The sequence below is a fragment of the Trichosurus vulpecula genome, chromosome 4 (assembly GCF_011100635.1).
Source record: "Trichosurus vulpecula isolate mTriVul1 chromosome 4, mTriVul1.pri, whole genome shotgun sequence".
In the NCBI taxonomy this organism is placed as follows: domain Eukaryota; kingdom Metazoa; phylum Chordata; class Mammalia; order Diprotodontia; family Phalangeridae; genus Trichosurus; species Trichosurus vulpecula.
In genome coordinates this window covers 176,688,680-176,705,526 of record NC_050576.1, presented here as the reverse complement: position 1 = coordinate 176,705,526, position 16,847 = coordinate 176,688,680, and the positions used below count along the sequence as shown (strand labels likewise).

Genomic DNA, 16,847 nt, shown 5'->3' with positions numbered 1-16,847 from the left:
TACAAAATAAGAACCATTACTTCATAGACAAGTAGTCAAATGATATGAGCTAGCAGCCATCTAAGAAGAATTGCAAGTAATTAACAACCATAAGAAAGACTGCTCTAAATCATTAGTAAGAAGCAAATTAAACAACTCAGAAATTTTGACACAATACCAGAAAATTTCCAGTGAGCAAGAAGTGGAAATACTCAAAGGCAGAGGGGATATGTGATATTAAAAAAATTAGCATAAAAAATTATTTTCTTTTTAAAATAATCACATTATGATATAACTTATGTAACTACTGTGTTTTGAAAATATCTAGAACTCATAGTCTGCTTTACTTATTTTTTTATGTAGGAAATAGATGCTTTTCTAAACATGTGAGTTCATATATACCTATGTATGATCAAAAACATATTAATCCATAATGTAGTGATGCCAACATTTTCAATATATCAAGCTGGTCTCTTAACTTCATTGTATTTTTACACTGTAGATTAATTTGGAGATAGATACTCATTTTGTGTTACAAAATTATAACTTATAATAAAGTATCAATTCAATTCAACTCCACTCAACAAATATTTAGAATTTAGCTGCTATATGTAAACCATTGCACTAGATTCTATGTATATAAGGGGAAAAGCATTATTGTAAGCTTATATTCTACTAGAACCTTACATTCTAGTAAGGGGAGGGAGTTTCTAATATGTTTACAAGTAAATAAATAGAAATCATTTAAGAGTGAGAGAAGTCTAACTCTTGGATATGAGAGATTGTGAAAGACTTCTTATAGGATGTGTTCTACACTTTGAAGTAAGTTTGAGAAGGAGGTGGGAAGAATCTAAATTCCAGAATTTGGGGAATTTGCAGAATTTTGGGAAAGACTTTGCAAAATCTCCTTAAATCTTTCAGCTGTTAATGATATGTAAATTGGGTTGCACTAGATCACACCTCTTGTGTGTGTGTGTGTGTGTGTGTGTGTGTGTGTGTGTCAAACCTCATGTACACAGGGTTTAGATTATAAGATCCATGCCACAGCTGAGCTCCCCTGACCAGTTCTGATGACATGTATGTTCTGGATGGTAAAGTAACCACCTGATTGATGCCTTGTTCTCCCTGATGGCATCATTGAATGTGTGTTTGTGTGTGTGTGTGAGAGAGAGAGAGAGAGACAGACAGAAAGAGAGAGAGACAGAGAGATAGAGAGATGGAGACACAGAGAGAGAGACACACAGAGAGAGAGAAAGAAAGAGAGAGAGAGGGAATCTGTATGTTTTGTAGTACGTCAAAAAGGATTGAACACTGATCAAGAAAAGATATCTACCCAGAAGATATTAGCAGGAGAAAAAAAAAAAGCTCCTGGGATGGATCTCTCTTTCTTTCTCTTTCTCTTTTTCTTTCTCTCACTTTCACTGTCTCTGTCTCTCTGTCTCTCTGTCTTTCTGTCTGTCTCTCTGTGTCTGTCTCTGTCTGTCTCTGCCTCTGTCTCTCTCTCTCTCACTCACACACACATACACACACACACACACACACACACACACACACACACACACACATCAGTATGCTTTGAGCTCCAGTTATCCTTTTTCCTCCCCCAGCAGCTGCAGTAGCTGATTGGACATGGCAGTAGAAATATGTGCTATTGAGGTAAGTCTGAAACTTTAACTCAGCTATTTGGCTGCCTCTTCCTGCTTAGTGTTTCTTTTCTTGAACACAGGTGACCGAACAGTAGTAGCAGTTCTGAGATGGATTTTCCTATCCTTCATAGCAAGCTTGTGAGTTTGAGAGGTCATGAGCTCCTAGGTCTGGTTGCTAGTTGCTCAACTGGAGGTCACCTCTTAAACAATTTATTAGAGGAGAATATGACCACTGCCAGGAGGAAGAGCCCAAGCCATGCCCTGGCTTACTAGGATACAGGGACTTTGAGTTAATTGTTTGGTCATTGAGAAACCAAAGTAAAGCTGAAATGCCAGTTCAGCAACCCTACAATACGTTTTTATATTTTCATGCTTTAAGCATCAACCTCCCTGGTAGAATATAATAGGACTAATGCATTATTCACATTTATTAGTGAGGTTTTATATATTTTTCAATGCATGTTTATGAAGTTTTTTCTGTTTTAATTTGTCTTCTCTTTTTCTTTCTTTTTTTTGGTAATTGCAAATACACATTCCATAACTGATCTACTTCATATACTGTCTTCTAGAAGGCATCCAGACAATGCCTTAGGGGAGACCCTAGATATGAGCCAATCCTTATATTTCTGAGTTTTTCCCTGGGGCTCAGTGGTATGTATGCAAGAAGCCAGAAAATTTAAGAAGATCCTGCTTGTTCTCTTTGGGGTCAGGTTTCCCCAAGACTGAACACAGTACTCATGATACCAAAGCAAGGTCCCACTGACGAGAGAGGACACCCCTATCTCCTTGCTGGTCTTATGGAGGGAAATGACATTTATTGAATTATTGTCAGTATGAAGAGATCATCTCTTCCCTCACCAGGGCATAGGCATAACATTTTTGGACTCCCCAGATATTTGTCTCAAAAACATGTTCGCTTGGTGGGTAAAGGAAGGAGTGAGAAGAATCAAAATAAAACATGAGATGCAAACAATTAACAGATCCAAGAAACAAATCAAAGATCCTGGGATCTTGGAAGGAAACTACTTCCTGAAGTGGCATTGCTTTCTTTCTTCATACTGAATCAAAATTGATAGTAGTTAAGAATTACTCAAGCAGTGACCCTGTCTATTAAAAGAAAAAAACAGCATTGCTTGCCACTGGAAATATATGGGCAGAAAGACTTTCTGGCATGCCGGATCAGTAGTTCTCATGAAGGATTTGCAAGAAAGACACTATTCCATTATTCAGGTAGTGATCTCAGGGATTTAGTTTCAAGGTTTCAGTCATCAACAAGGAAGGCATTTAGGCACAAAGCAAATGTAGCTTATAGATCTAATGCTGGACAGGGGAACTCAGAAAGTCATCAGAATATCTGAGAAGAGCTGTCAAAAGAGGTGATTTAAATCATACAACTTGTGTATTGAGAGAAATGGACAGAGGATGCACCAGGGAAGTTTTGATGGATTTTCAGTTGCTGATTCAATTTGTTGGCATAATGCCCTGTTTTTAAGAAGTGCCAGTCGGCTCCACGGGGCTACCAACACTCCTTCCTCTCATCCCTGGCATTGTGTGTGTGGTGGGGGGGAGGGGGTGTGATAGACACAGTATGTCAACAGCAATATGATGTTCTCAGCCTGTACTGCAGGATTTTCAGGTTTTCAAGGAGGTGGCTTGCAGCATCGGGGCAAATGGAGGATACCATCAGACAAAAGCAGTATATTATAAATGAAGCCAGAGTGTTGCTCCAGAAAGAAAATCTTATGGATTCAGAACTAATTAAACAGTGCATAGATGAATACACAGCAAGAATTAAAATAGGATTGCATTATCAGATCCCATATCCAAGGCCAATTCACCTGCCTCCAACGGCTCTTCATTCCCCTACAAAGTCTTGGACTTCAAATCCAGGAAGAACTAAGGAAACTTTCCAAACCATTATATCTCAAGTCTCACAATGAAATTTCATAATCTAAGAAATAGTTCCTCTGTATTATCTGTAAGCCAGGCAGGGCCTGAGCACAAGCCAGATGATGAATCTCTTCTTATTTACTTAAGTTCAGTCAGAGAAAGGAAGGAAAAAGAATATAGTCGTTGTTATCATTTCTCTTAAACACTCCAAGATTTGGGTCCTTAATCTCATAACACTAATTTATATGTTCTTGAATGTATCAGTATCAGTATGTTGCTACTAGATAGGAATATACTAACTCCCAAAGATGATTCCTAATCACTATCTTAGCAACTTCTTAGATCAGGCCTGCACAACTTGAGGCCTGCCAAAAGATTTCAGACAGCCTGTGAAAAACAGAGGAAAACATCCTTTGTATGTAAAGGAAATCTTGTGGAGTGCCACTGGCCTTAAGTAAGTAGCCTGCGGGCAACATATTGTGCAGGCCTGTCTTAGATGAAAATCTGAACATAGCAAGAACTGGTTTTAAATTTAAATTTTAAAGATTATGTGTGTGTGTATGTGTGTGTGTGTGTGTGTGTGTAAATAATGTTCCTGTATACACAGAAGAAGCTGCAGAGGAGAGATATGGCAGTACCTGTTAGCCGCTTCTCTTACAAGCTCTTAAAATTACTATGACAATCAGTTACTAGCCTCAGACTTGTAAATCTCTTGTCAGCTTGATTTTACTTTGTGTTTCAGTTATGGATATATTTAAAATAAGACCTTTTGTATTTTAGTTGTTCTACTGATATCCTTTTTTGGCCCTCTTGACTCAAAGATAGACTTAAGTAATAAATTTATTTTTTTTTTATTTTCAGTTTCTAATACTCAGTTCCACAAGTTTTTGGGTTCCACAAAGATATACTTTTCATCAATATTCAAGTAGGCTAACCCAAAGACTCCAGCTTCTGGGACAAGAACTCACTATTTGACTTAAACTGCTGGGAAAACTGGAAAATATCATGCAGAAACCAAGCATAGACCAACATCTTAAGCCCTATACCAAGATAAGATCAAAATGGGTACATGCTTAAGAAATGAAAGGTGATACCATAAGCAAATTAGGAGAGCAAGGAATAGTTTACCTGTCAGATTTATGGAGAATGGAGAATTTGTGACAAAATCAGAGGTAGAGAACACTATGAAATGCAAATTGGATAATTTTGCTTAAATGAAAAAATTTTGCACAAATACAGCTAATGTAACCAAGATTAGAAGGGAAGCAGAAAGCTGGGAAACAATTTTTACAGCTAGTGTCTCTGATACAAAGAGCTCATTTCTAAAATACATAGAGAACTGAGTCAAATTTATAAGAATACAAGTCATTCCCCAATTGATAAACGGTCAAGGGATATGAACAGGTGATTTTCAGATGAAGAATTAAAGCTATGAAAAAAATGCTCTAAATCACTGTTTATTAGTGAAATGCAAATTCAAACAACTCTAAGGTAAGATATGACACCTATCAGATTGGTTAATATGACAGAAAAAGGAAAATGATAAATGTTGGGAAAGATGTGGGGAAATTGGGGGCATTAATGTACTCTTGGTAGAGTTGTAAACTATCCAACCATTCTGGAGAGGAATTTGGAACTATACTCAAAAGGCTATAAAACTATTCATACCTTTGATCCAGCAATACCACTTCTAGGTCTATATCCTAAAGAGATTGTAAAAATGGGAAAAGGACCTGCATGTAAAAAATATTTATAGCAGTTCTTTGTGTGGTGATCAAGAATTGGAAATTGAAGGAATGTCCATCAATTGGGGAATGGCTGAACAAGTTGTGGTATATGAATGTAATGGAATGCTACTGTGCTATAAGAAATGATGAACAGGTGGATTTACAAAAAAAAACTGGTAAAACTTACATGAACTGATGCTGAGTGAAGTGAGCAGAACCAGAAGACTATTGTATTCAGTAAAAGCCACATTGTACAATGATCAACTGTGATGACCTAGCAATACAATGATCCAAGACAATTCCAAAAGAAGCATTATGGAAAATGCCATCCACATCCAGAGAAAGAATTATGGAGTCTGAATGCAGATCAAAGCATATTGTTTTCTTTTTTGTCGTTTTTTACTTTCTCATGTTTTTTCTTCTTTCACAACATGACTACTGTAGAAATATGCTTTATGTGACTGTACATGTATAGCCTATATCAGATTACATGTTATCTTGGGGAGTAGTGAAGGGATAGAGGGAGAAAAATTTGGAACTCAAAATCTTAAAAAGTGAACATTGAAAACTAAAAATAAATAAATGATTTTTAAAATAAAAATAATACATACTCCTTCAAAAAATATTCAGAAAGGCTAGTTTCTCCTTTAAGAGACTAGTAAGCTTCATCATGTATACTCTAGTCCCACCATCACCTTAACTGCTAATGGAAGATGTAATAACATCTCAGAAATTTTGGGGAGGAGGGACATATCTCAGACTTTCAGGAACTCCTGTAGTGTATTTAATTCTGTGCATTAAATGCATAAAATGTGCAAACAAATTCTAAAGCATTTGACTTATAATTCTAGCCTCAAAGGCTCACTGTATAATCATACTACAATAGATAAAAGTAATCACTATTTCTAATTGACAACAAAATTGGACTCTAACAAGCAGAAGGATATGCTTTATAAATCACAAGGCTAGGCTGATTTTAAAATTATATACAAACAGGAAAAGGAAAATCTAGATCAAAAGGAGAAAGGACTGTGCCTTTGTGATAAGCCAAGGGAAAACCTCACCGAGAGTCACTGTACATCAGTGTTTTCTTTTGTGTTCAAAGATGATTAAAATCTTCAATCGAAATTTTTGATAAAAAAAGAAGTACCAGTCCAGAAAATCAGATCACTGATAAAATAATCATATACCTTTGTATTTCTGTTGCTCACTTCTATATTTCTCTGGAAACATATGAACAAAAAGTAGAGAGACAGAGGGTGAGGGGAGGAAAGGAGGAGGGGAGAAGGAAAGAAGGAAGGAAGGAAGGGAGGAAGGAAGGAAGGAAGGAAGGAAGGAAGGAAGGAAGGAAGGAAGGAAGGAAGGAAGGAAGGAAGAAAAAATGAAATAAAAATCTATAAAGCTATTACAATGAGCCAAGCAATGAACTAAACCCTTGGGAAACAAACAAACCAACAAAGCAAGATAGTCCCTACTCTCAAGAAATGCACATTTAAACAATGAGAAGCAACACACTGAAGAAGTACCCAGTTTGCAAAATTATTTGTAATTTCTCATTTGTATTTTTACATTCCGTATCCAATTGCTTGCCAGTTTTTATTATTTTTTTACTTCCACAAACCCTCTCATATCTGTATCTGTTCTTCTAATCACATTTAGGCAAACCTAATACAGATCATCATTCTCTTTTATCTGACATATTGCAATACCCACCTGATTTTTCTTCCTAACTTAAATCTTCCCCTTTTCCAATCCCTCCTTTATGGATCTGCTAAAATGATAACCCCTAAGCAAATGTTGAAAGACTGTATTCAAGAAACTGAAGAAAAGCCAGTGGCTCCTTCTTAATGCTAGGATAAAATACAAAATTCTCTGTCTGGCATTTAAAGTCCTTTACTCTCGGGCTCCAACGTACTTTATCTAGATTATTGCATATTACTCTTCCTTTTCACTCTATGCTCCAGCCAAGCTATCTCACTGTTCCTCAACCATGACTGTTTAACTCTTTACTCCATGTCTTTGTAATGTTTCCATGCTCCCAGCACATCTTAGAATCTCTTCCTTCCTTCAAGTCTCAGTTCAAGGGACACTAGAAATCAATCAAATTTATTAAACCCTTCAAATATGCCAAGCACTGTGCTAAGTGCTGGAAATGCAAATGCAAAAGGGAAAAAAAAAGAAAGAAAGTCTCTGCCCCCAAAGAGTTTGTTGATGGTGGTGGTTGCCACCTTGTTGTTGCCCTTGTTGTTGTTATTCAACCTTTGTTCTAAAAGGAAAAATGACATCACAAGGGTGCTTTCTTGATTTAGCTTAAACTGAATTTGAGTGAGGGAGAACTGAGCAAAGTCATCAGCCTCACTCTGTCCTCCAGAGTTATCAAAGTCCAGCGGAAAGACAATAGTCAAGACTAGTGATAATGGCCCAGGATGCAGCAGGTAACCTTGGCATTTCTAAGTTAAGGTCTTTCCCAGGTATCAGTTTGCCTTTTCTGAGGGGAGGAAGTCAATACGGAAAAGGAAATGAAAAGTATGATGGGGAAAGAGAAGTTACCCTCTCTAGGGAAAATGATGGAAAAGGCTAGATTATATCTTGGAGAGAACAATGAAGGAATGACTGGTCTTGATGTCTTGCTTAGAGGTTCTTAAAGGAATCATCTGATCAAAGGAAGGGGACACATTGGTAGAGGATTCCTAAGCGATGTGAATTAATTCCAGAGCTGAAATGATCTTCCAGGATAAAAAGGTTACTGGGACATTGTGAAGAAGTCCAGAGGTTCAGTCTGGTAAAAAATGAGTTCCTTATTCCTCTCATGCTGCGGGTAGCCTCATCTTCCCAGTATTACTTCATACACACATACATGCAATACATACATACACATACACCCATATATACATACATATATGTGTGTGTGTATATGTGTATGTGTGTGTATGCATACACACACACACACATATATATATGCACATGCACACATCATATTTATATGACAAGTTGTTTTTCCCAATAAAATGTAAGACCTTTGAGGGCAGGTACATTTTTTGTTATTATTCCTAGGGCCTAGCACAGCACATAAGCGCTTAATAAAAGCATTGAAGATTGTATCAGAGCCCCAGATAAAGCTATGTTTGTCTAAGTATCTGTGATGAGAGGCAAGGAAGGGGAAGAGGAGGGGAGGGGAGGGGAGAGGAGGGAGTAGTATTTGCTGTAAAAAAAGGAAAGAAAACCAGTCTTATAGAATAGAGTGTATGATGATTACTTACCACTTAAGCTACTACACTCATAATCCATTTGAGCACTTATTGATATCATTATGGTGATTGGGTAGTGGCAGGGTACTTCTCTAATCTTCAAAGGCCATATTTAGACATGACCAAGCCCTTTCAACAAATGTCTTTTGGCACCACTATCATGGATGTAATTATCTTTGCCTGGTTGATTATTCTAATAGAGTAAGACATTTATAAAATTAACTCTAAAAATCCTTTTTCAACAACCTGTTAGATAAGAAACACCAGGCAAGAGACATGCATGCTTGCCAAAGGAGTTTGACATTGTGGTGAAAAAAATGTGGAATAGGGTCCAAGATGAAAATGGATTCTCTATCTTATCTCCAGGTACTCTGGTTTGAAGATGTTATTATGGTAATTTCATCAAGCCCTAGCCTCTTGAAACTGACTTGAAAGTACTCAAAGGAGTTTTGCTTTGCTATCCACACAGGAAAGGTCAAATGGATGAAGAAAGTCTATTACTCCAATTACAACAAGAATTTAAATGGACAACCTAAGAAGCTTATTTATACGTTTGTTCATGTGGAGCAAAGATAACAAGTTGGACCCACAGTTGTGCAAAAGGAGTATGGGCTGGATGACTTTTGGGGAATTTCAAAGAACCCAGACTTTCCATGAAGACACAGAGTGATCTTTTTATATCAATAGTCTACTATTATTGGTCTATGGCCAGGAATCATGAAACACAGTATTCTCCAAATAATTAAAAAGAAATATTACAAAGAAGTCAATGGAAAGGTATGTGGTTAGAAGGTAACTAGTACTAGGCCTGGAGTGAGGAAGGCCTGAGTTCAAAGCTGGCCTCCAGCACTTACTAACTGTTTAGTTATTTAAATTAAATTAGTTTAGTTTAGTTTAGTAATTTAACTGTTGTCTTGTTCCACTTCCTCACTTGTAAAGTGGGGAAAATAAGACTACTTACCTCCCAGGGTTGCTATGAGGATAACATGGGATAATTCTTATAAAGTGCTTAGCAAACAATAAAACACTAAAAAAATGCTAGGGATTATTAGATATCTACTATCTATGTCATCCTGAGCTAATCATTTAATCTTTCTCATCCTCTCTTGCCTTATCTATAAAATGGGGGAGAGGGTTTTATAATACCATCTAGGGAACAAAGTTGTTATGAAGATAAAATGAAATAACAGATACAAAGGTGCCTTACAAACCTTAAAGCTCTATAGAAATGTTAGCTGTTATTGCTGTTATTCAGGTTGTGACATAGCTTGTGAAGGACTTTGCAAAAGAATAGGAGTAAAAATCATAACCTAGGAATTGTACAGCAGAAGATATATAAGCACTGGTTACTCGGTAAAGGAAATGACTAACAGATGGACATTCAGAGTCAGAGCTTCACTGATATCCTTTTGGCATCAGAAGAAAGTGAAAAGGCCTCCAACACATAGGGTGGATACTCTATATGGAATGTACAGGAGGATATGAACAAGATTCGCACAGCATGGGGCTGTGACTTGCACCACTGGAGGGAAATGTTAAATCTGAGATCACAGATCCCAATAAGAGTCCTTGTCGATATTACTAAGGGAACTGAGCAGTCATCAGTGTACATCTCTAAACTTCGAAGACCTATGACCATGCATCTCCCTAAACATCCCTTGGTGCCAGTGTCAGTGATGGAATTCTGGTTTGTCTGAATGATTGTTCTAACCCAGTTCATTGTTGTTCACAGGTCAAACAACTTATATTATCCCCTCAAGAAACTAATTTCAAAATAAGGGCACTGGATTCAGGCCTTCCAGTACTTCCCTGTCACAATGAAGGAAAAGGAGACAGTGTGCTTTCTGATTGCAGCTGCTTGGGATAAATGACATGAGCCAAAATGGGGAAAAATAAAACCATAAAATCCAATGGGCATCAATAAGTAAGAACAACATGGAAAACCATCATATTTGTAATTATCTCAAACAGATAAAGCTGCCCACTGTTATTCTTTGGCCTCATACGACCCATTTAGAGAAATTAAAAAAGGAAAAGGAAGAGGCAATACAGGAGAATTTATTACCTTACAGAACAATTTGTGGTTTGGAATCTACAGCCAATTCTGTTTTTATAAAGTATCTGACATAAATTGTCTCTTACACCATATTGGAGGGTGAAAGCACATGCTAATACCAATAAATTGGATTTGAATTTAGGAAATTTATGTGTGCATACTTAAAATAATTTGCATACATATCCAGATGGAGAAGTTAACAGAGCATGAACTTTAGTTAGGAGTATAACAATGTGTACATTATATCCAGAGATACAATTTATGCATAAAACAATTCAACTACCTATTATGAGAGTGACATGTTTTAGGATGATGTGCTTTTTAAATCAACAGTAAACAGGAATATGGGGTTTCTGCTGCTAAAACATTATCAACAAACCTAGTTTGTTCCCATTTATGTTTTTTTTCAGTAGCAATGATACATTTGCTTTTCTAATTGTTTACCTCTTTCAAAATAGCAATAGGCATTTAATAAGCACCTACTGTATATAAGTCATTGTTGTCAAGTCATTCGAAATGGATTAAAAAATTCACACCCTCAAGGGTATATAATCTGCTATGTAAACATTTGCAAGTTCTCATTTTAAGTACTGTAGGGAATATAATACTGCATTGGATATACCTGGAGAGGTTTACTGTCTAAGCCCTGTGGTCCTCCCAGATTATGCCCACTAAGGTGGAGATTCTCCAAGACTGTGTCCTGTGCCATCTTTACTTCTCCCTCTATTGTATCTCCCTTAATGATCTGATGAGGTGCCATGAATTCTTCTGACCTCTGGTCTTGCATCTTCAACTTCTTATATATCTCAAAACGGATGTCCTGTAAGCATCCCAAATTTAACATGTTCAAAACACAATTTGTTATCTTTCCTTAAAAACCTCCCCATCTTCTGAATTTCTCTATCCCTCTCAAGGATACCTAGGCTCACAAACCTCTGTTTCATCTTCACCTCCTCACTTGAACTCACACCACATAGTCAATTAAATGTCAAATCTTGTCTTTTCTACCTTCACAATAGTTCACAACAGTCACTTACACCATTACCATCTGTGCTGGCCCTAATCACTTCATACCTGAGCTCTGGTATTTCATTTGTTCATTTCAGTTGTTCTTCCCACCTCAAATCTCTCCCTAATCTAATCTAGCCTCCTCTCAGCTGGTAAAGCAATCTCCCTAAGGCAGTCTGACCCTGTCACCCCAACCCTCCCAAATAAACTCCAGTGGCTCCCTATTACCTCCAGTGCAAAATAAGAAATATTCTGCTCGGTTTTTAAAGCTTTTCAAAACCTGGACCTTTCCTACCCATCTAGTTGTAAGGGCAAGCAAAGTGGGACTTTTTGTTGTCTTTTGTTTTGGAGTGCTTCTCAGCAATCAAATGCCTTTGATTGACTCTTACATTTGTTTGTAGAAAGGCCCACACCTTTCTGCTAGTTAGGTCACATGAGGTATGAATCCCTCAAGAGGTATGAAACCCTTGAGAGGTGTGAAGCACTCTGACCTTGAAGAAGTGTATATTTACTCTGATGTTAGCATTTTGTTTGAGGCACACTCACTGGAAGAGTGTTGGTGATTTGGCCAGACAAGACTCTGGGTAGCTGTTGGAGTGCCACCCCCCACTTTGAAAACCCAGATGTTGGTGCTTTTCTCTCTAGTAACTATGTAATTTCCTGGTCACACACATAGAGGCCTGTCTGTTGATTTCTATGTGTGTTTGCTCTGTTTATATAATGTATGCTTGTAATTTCTTTTTGTATTTGCTCTGAAGTTCAGGGTATTGACTTTTTTTCTGAACTAAGTGAATGATATATGGATGTATAATTAAACTGAGATTGTTAACCCCTTAAAGTTGCTTTCCTTAGAAAAGCAGATCAAAGAACCTGTGCAAGCAGCCCTCCTGTGTGCTGGTGTTATCAGCCCTGCACAGTCACAGTATTAGCAAGCAGCATTATTGTTACACTACTCTCTTTACATTTATTTACTTTACACTTTCACTTATAATTCTTATACTTTACTTTCTAATTTGTCCTCTAAGATCTTAGGACCCTGGCCTTCTTGCTTCTCTTCCCACATGATACTTCATCTTCCAAGTTTGCTTTTTTAGTGGCTGTCCCTTATGCCTAGAAGACTTTCCCTCGTCACTTTCATTTGCTGTGTTCCTCTATGACACAAATCTAACCTTCTGCAAGAGATGCTTCCTATTACGTTCCTCTGCTAGTGTTTTCCCTTTGTGACTATCTACCATTTATACTGTATATATCTTGTCTATACATAGCTGTTTGCTTATTGTCACCCCACCCACATAAAAATGTTAGCACCTTGAGAGCAAAAATAATATTATTGCCTTTCTTTGTGTTCTTGGTGCTTATCACAATGCCTGGCACATGGTAAGGGTTTAATACAGACTCATTGACTAACTTGGGCAACTGTTGAGCTTTTATTTTTCTCCATAATTAGTAGGGAAATTCTAGGCTATAGGCAAGAAAGGCCTGGGATTAAAACTGATTTCTGATGCTTAATAGCTGTGTGATCATGGAAAAGCTACTCAACCTCTCTAGGATTGAATTAGATTCCTAATCTGCAAAATAGATATCATAGTACCTGCTTCGCAGCATTTGTGAGGATCAAAATTGACAGTGTATGTATAGCATCCTTGCCCCAACCCTCCTTTTATGTAGCTAAAGGAGGAGGAGATGGTTGTAGGTAGGTACTGTTTGACTTCTAGAGGAGCAAAGGAGGAAGGATGGGTAGTGAAAGAAACGACATAAGGTAAAGCAGGAGCATGGGACTCTATTACATCTTACTCCCCTAATTTGGCTTAAGGGAAATAGAACTGATCTGGGAGAAGGGTGGAGTTTCCCTCAGCCAAGATTCTGATGAGATAAATTTACATTAACCATACAACTTCTTCCTATTAAGTAGCCACTGCCCCTAAAAGGATAAAATTGAGGAGAGAGGTTTCTTGTCTCTATGAATCACTGAGTAATTGGCATTTTTCCCAAGTGTTCAATTTTTCTGGAGTCCTATACAATTGTGAGCCCTCCTACCCAGCACCCCTTTAGTACTGAAAGGGTGACATAACTAACCTGAGTCAAATATATATTTTTTCCAAAATTTAAAACACTACATAAATAACCAAGTCTTCAGCTATAACTATACTGTCACCCCCAAAGTGTTCCCAACTGGTTCCTGGATAATGACAGGTAGTTTGAGGTTTAAAAAAAAGAAGACTGAAATTTTATTAACAATATAATGCATTTATACAATGCTCATGAGGCATCGTCTTAGTCAAACTGTCTTTCTTTGTACATACTTATGTTGAAGCACCAACTCCAAAAACTTTTGAGGGTCACCTGCTACCAAGAACTTTGCTTCTTGAAAGAACAAATATCCCATGTACTCCACTTAAAGTGTGATAACTAAGTATAGTGGAAAGTAATCCAGAAATGTTAACTGTCAAGAGGAAAAATGTTTTGATAAAACGTGTTGCAGAGGCAAGCTAGAATGAAAGACAGAGGCAGCAGCAGCAGCAGCAACAGTAGCAACAACACCAAATTGAAAACACTTAAAATCACTGCATAAAAAACAGATCAGTGATGTTCAGAAGCTGGTGATAAACATGTATGTAAATGACAAATGTCATGGTATTTTTTTTCCTGCTAAGAATTCCATTCCATCACAAAGATAAACAAGCAGTGGCTCTGGGGAGAAAGTAAGAATATTTATGTTGAAAATAAAGCTATAGGTTTAGCAACTGGGATAACCAATTCCTTTTACTAGTTTAAGCTGAGGTACCTTACATACAGAAATACACCTTTAAAGGGAAAAAAACAAATGTTGTAATCCCATATGCTTACAAAGCCACTGAACCAAGACTATCTATGAGAGATCTGGTTCGTATCTACAGAGATTTCTCAGAATGAATTAAATGTCCATCCATCTGCATAGCATAGTATGAACAAGTGGTATTTTCCTTAAGAAAAAAAAAATATTGATATCATTTTTGACCTCCCATTTCTCTTACATTGCCCACTGAGAGAGAGACAGAAATGGACAGACACACACACACACACACACACACACACACACACACACACGCTGATTTTGGAGAATATTAGCCTTGACTAATCCAGTGCCCCCCACCCTGGTCTCCACAATTTTCCTCCTTGCTTCAGGTATCCCGATTCCAATTCATCCTCTCCACAGCTGCCAAAGTTATTTTCCTTAAATGCAGATCTCACTATGTCAGTTCCTAATTCAGTAAATTCCGGGGGCTACCTATTTGCTCCAAGATAAAATAAAACTTATGTTTAGCTTTTAAAACTTCAGAACCTAGTCCTAGCCTATCTTTCCAGCCCCATGCACTACTCTTCTCGTACTCTAGGACACACTCTAACTGGCCTTCTCTTGTTCTTCTTCACGTATGGCACGACTGTTTTCTATCTCCATGTCTTAGCCACGTCCTATGCCTGGAATGAACTTACTCCTGACCTCCCCCTTAGAGTCCCTCTACTCCTTCAAAACACAGATCAAAAAACACCTTCTAATTTTAGTCTTTCCTGATTGTTAGCACTATCACTCCCAAAAGATCGTCTATTTATTTTGTACTTTTATTTTCATATATATATATATATATATATATACATATATATACATACATATACATATATATGTATATATATATATATATATAATCTCCTGCATGTATCTAAAGATATACATGCTGTATCCCCAACTAGAACTAGTTATATTTGTATATTTAGCACATTGCCTAACAGATAGTAGACTGAATAAATTCTTGCTCTTTTTTTTTTCCCTTTGATTCTATTGATTTTCCATTTTGGGGAAGACTATCATTTGTGATTTTTTCCCCCATTAATGTGGAATCTTTCCCCCACAGAAGTATCTTGATAGTTTACCTAAGTGCTTTTTGAATTACATTGTCTCCAGCACAGATTTCTTCTGTGATTACTTGGTCTCGTCCAGGTGCTCTTAACAACTTCATTTTCTTGAGTATAATTTCTCCTTCTTTAAAAGAGAAATATTCTCATTGGTGGAGTTGTGCAGTTCTTTCAGTTATTCTAAGATGCTCTGAGTCTCAAAACCCTATCATTTTTAATGTTAATATTCTGTTACTGTGTGATGGTGGACAATGGAACACCACCATATCTGAAGAATTAAAATCATGGGTAACCTAAAGGGCTTTGGAGAAATGCAGGATGGCCATAAATAGGCTGCAACATATCTCTAATAATAATTTCCATTCAAGAAGTGGCAAAAAGGGCCTTCATACATGAAATTAATGCTTAGAACAGAGGGGAGGTGGTTGTTGTTGTTCATCCTTCATTTTGGTCTTGACTTGTGTGTAAATGGGATTTTAGTGAGCAGACTTGTGCAAAGTCATCAGCCTCACTCTCCCGTTCCAAGTCATCAAAGTCCAGTGACAAGACAAAAGTCATGATGACTGGTGATGGCCCAGGATGCAGTGAATGACCATGGCATCCAGGCTAGTCACATAAAGGAAACGAGAAACAACAGATTGAAACCTGAGGTGGTGAAGTGGTACTGACAAAATATTAAAGGACATAGAAGAAGACCTTTGCCATAGATAGCTATTCTGTAGAGAGTAAACAGCGAGACCAACACAAGGTGAAAATGTGTGTAAAAATCACAATCTGTGACATTGGAGGGCATATCCATATCAATGAGGTTATAAATTCTTTGAGGTACAGAATCCACATCAATTCTAGGCTATTATACATTTCAAGTATAACTTTTCCATATACATATATGTATGTTTATGTGTTTCTTTATGTATGTGTGTATGTATGCATGTATGTGTATGTATGCATGTATGTGTATGTATGTATGTATGTATGTATGTATGTATGTAAATCTCTCATCCCTGCTTGGCCCTTCCTGCCTTGCCAGCTTTCTTGGATTCCTGACCCTTTGACTGCTCTGCTTTTAGTGATCAGTCTAACCTCATAAACTGTTCTGAATATATGGGCTTTTAGTCCTCGGCCAGCCTTATTTCTGTCACCATTGGGGTATAATAATTTTGCGTGTAGATATAGAGATATATAGATAGATTTACACATAGATATATGTGTGTATGTATTATATACACATGCAAATATGTTAATATACACATGCATATCATATAACACACATATATATTGAACATGCATATACATGTAAGTGTATTGCTAAAGATTAGATGATTTTTCATTTGATGAGTCCTACCTCATGAATCCCTTAGAATTTTGTGACAAAAGATATCAAACAAATGGACGTTTTGAG

The 16,847-nt window shown here is 37.1% G+C and overlaps 1 pseudogene; it reads left to right on the top strand.

Annotated features, from left to right (window-relative positions):
• The first annotated feature begins 1,608 nt into the window (after positions 1-1,608).
• LOC118846931 lies at positions 1,609-3,575 on the top strand (annotated as a pseudogene).
• The last annotated feature ends 13,272 nt before the right edge of the window (positions 3,576-16,847 follow it).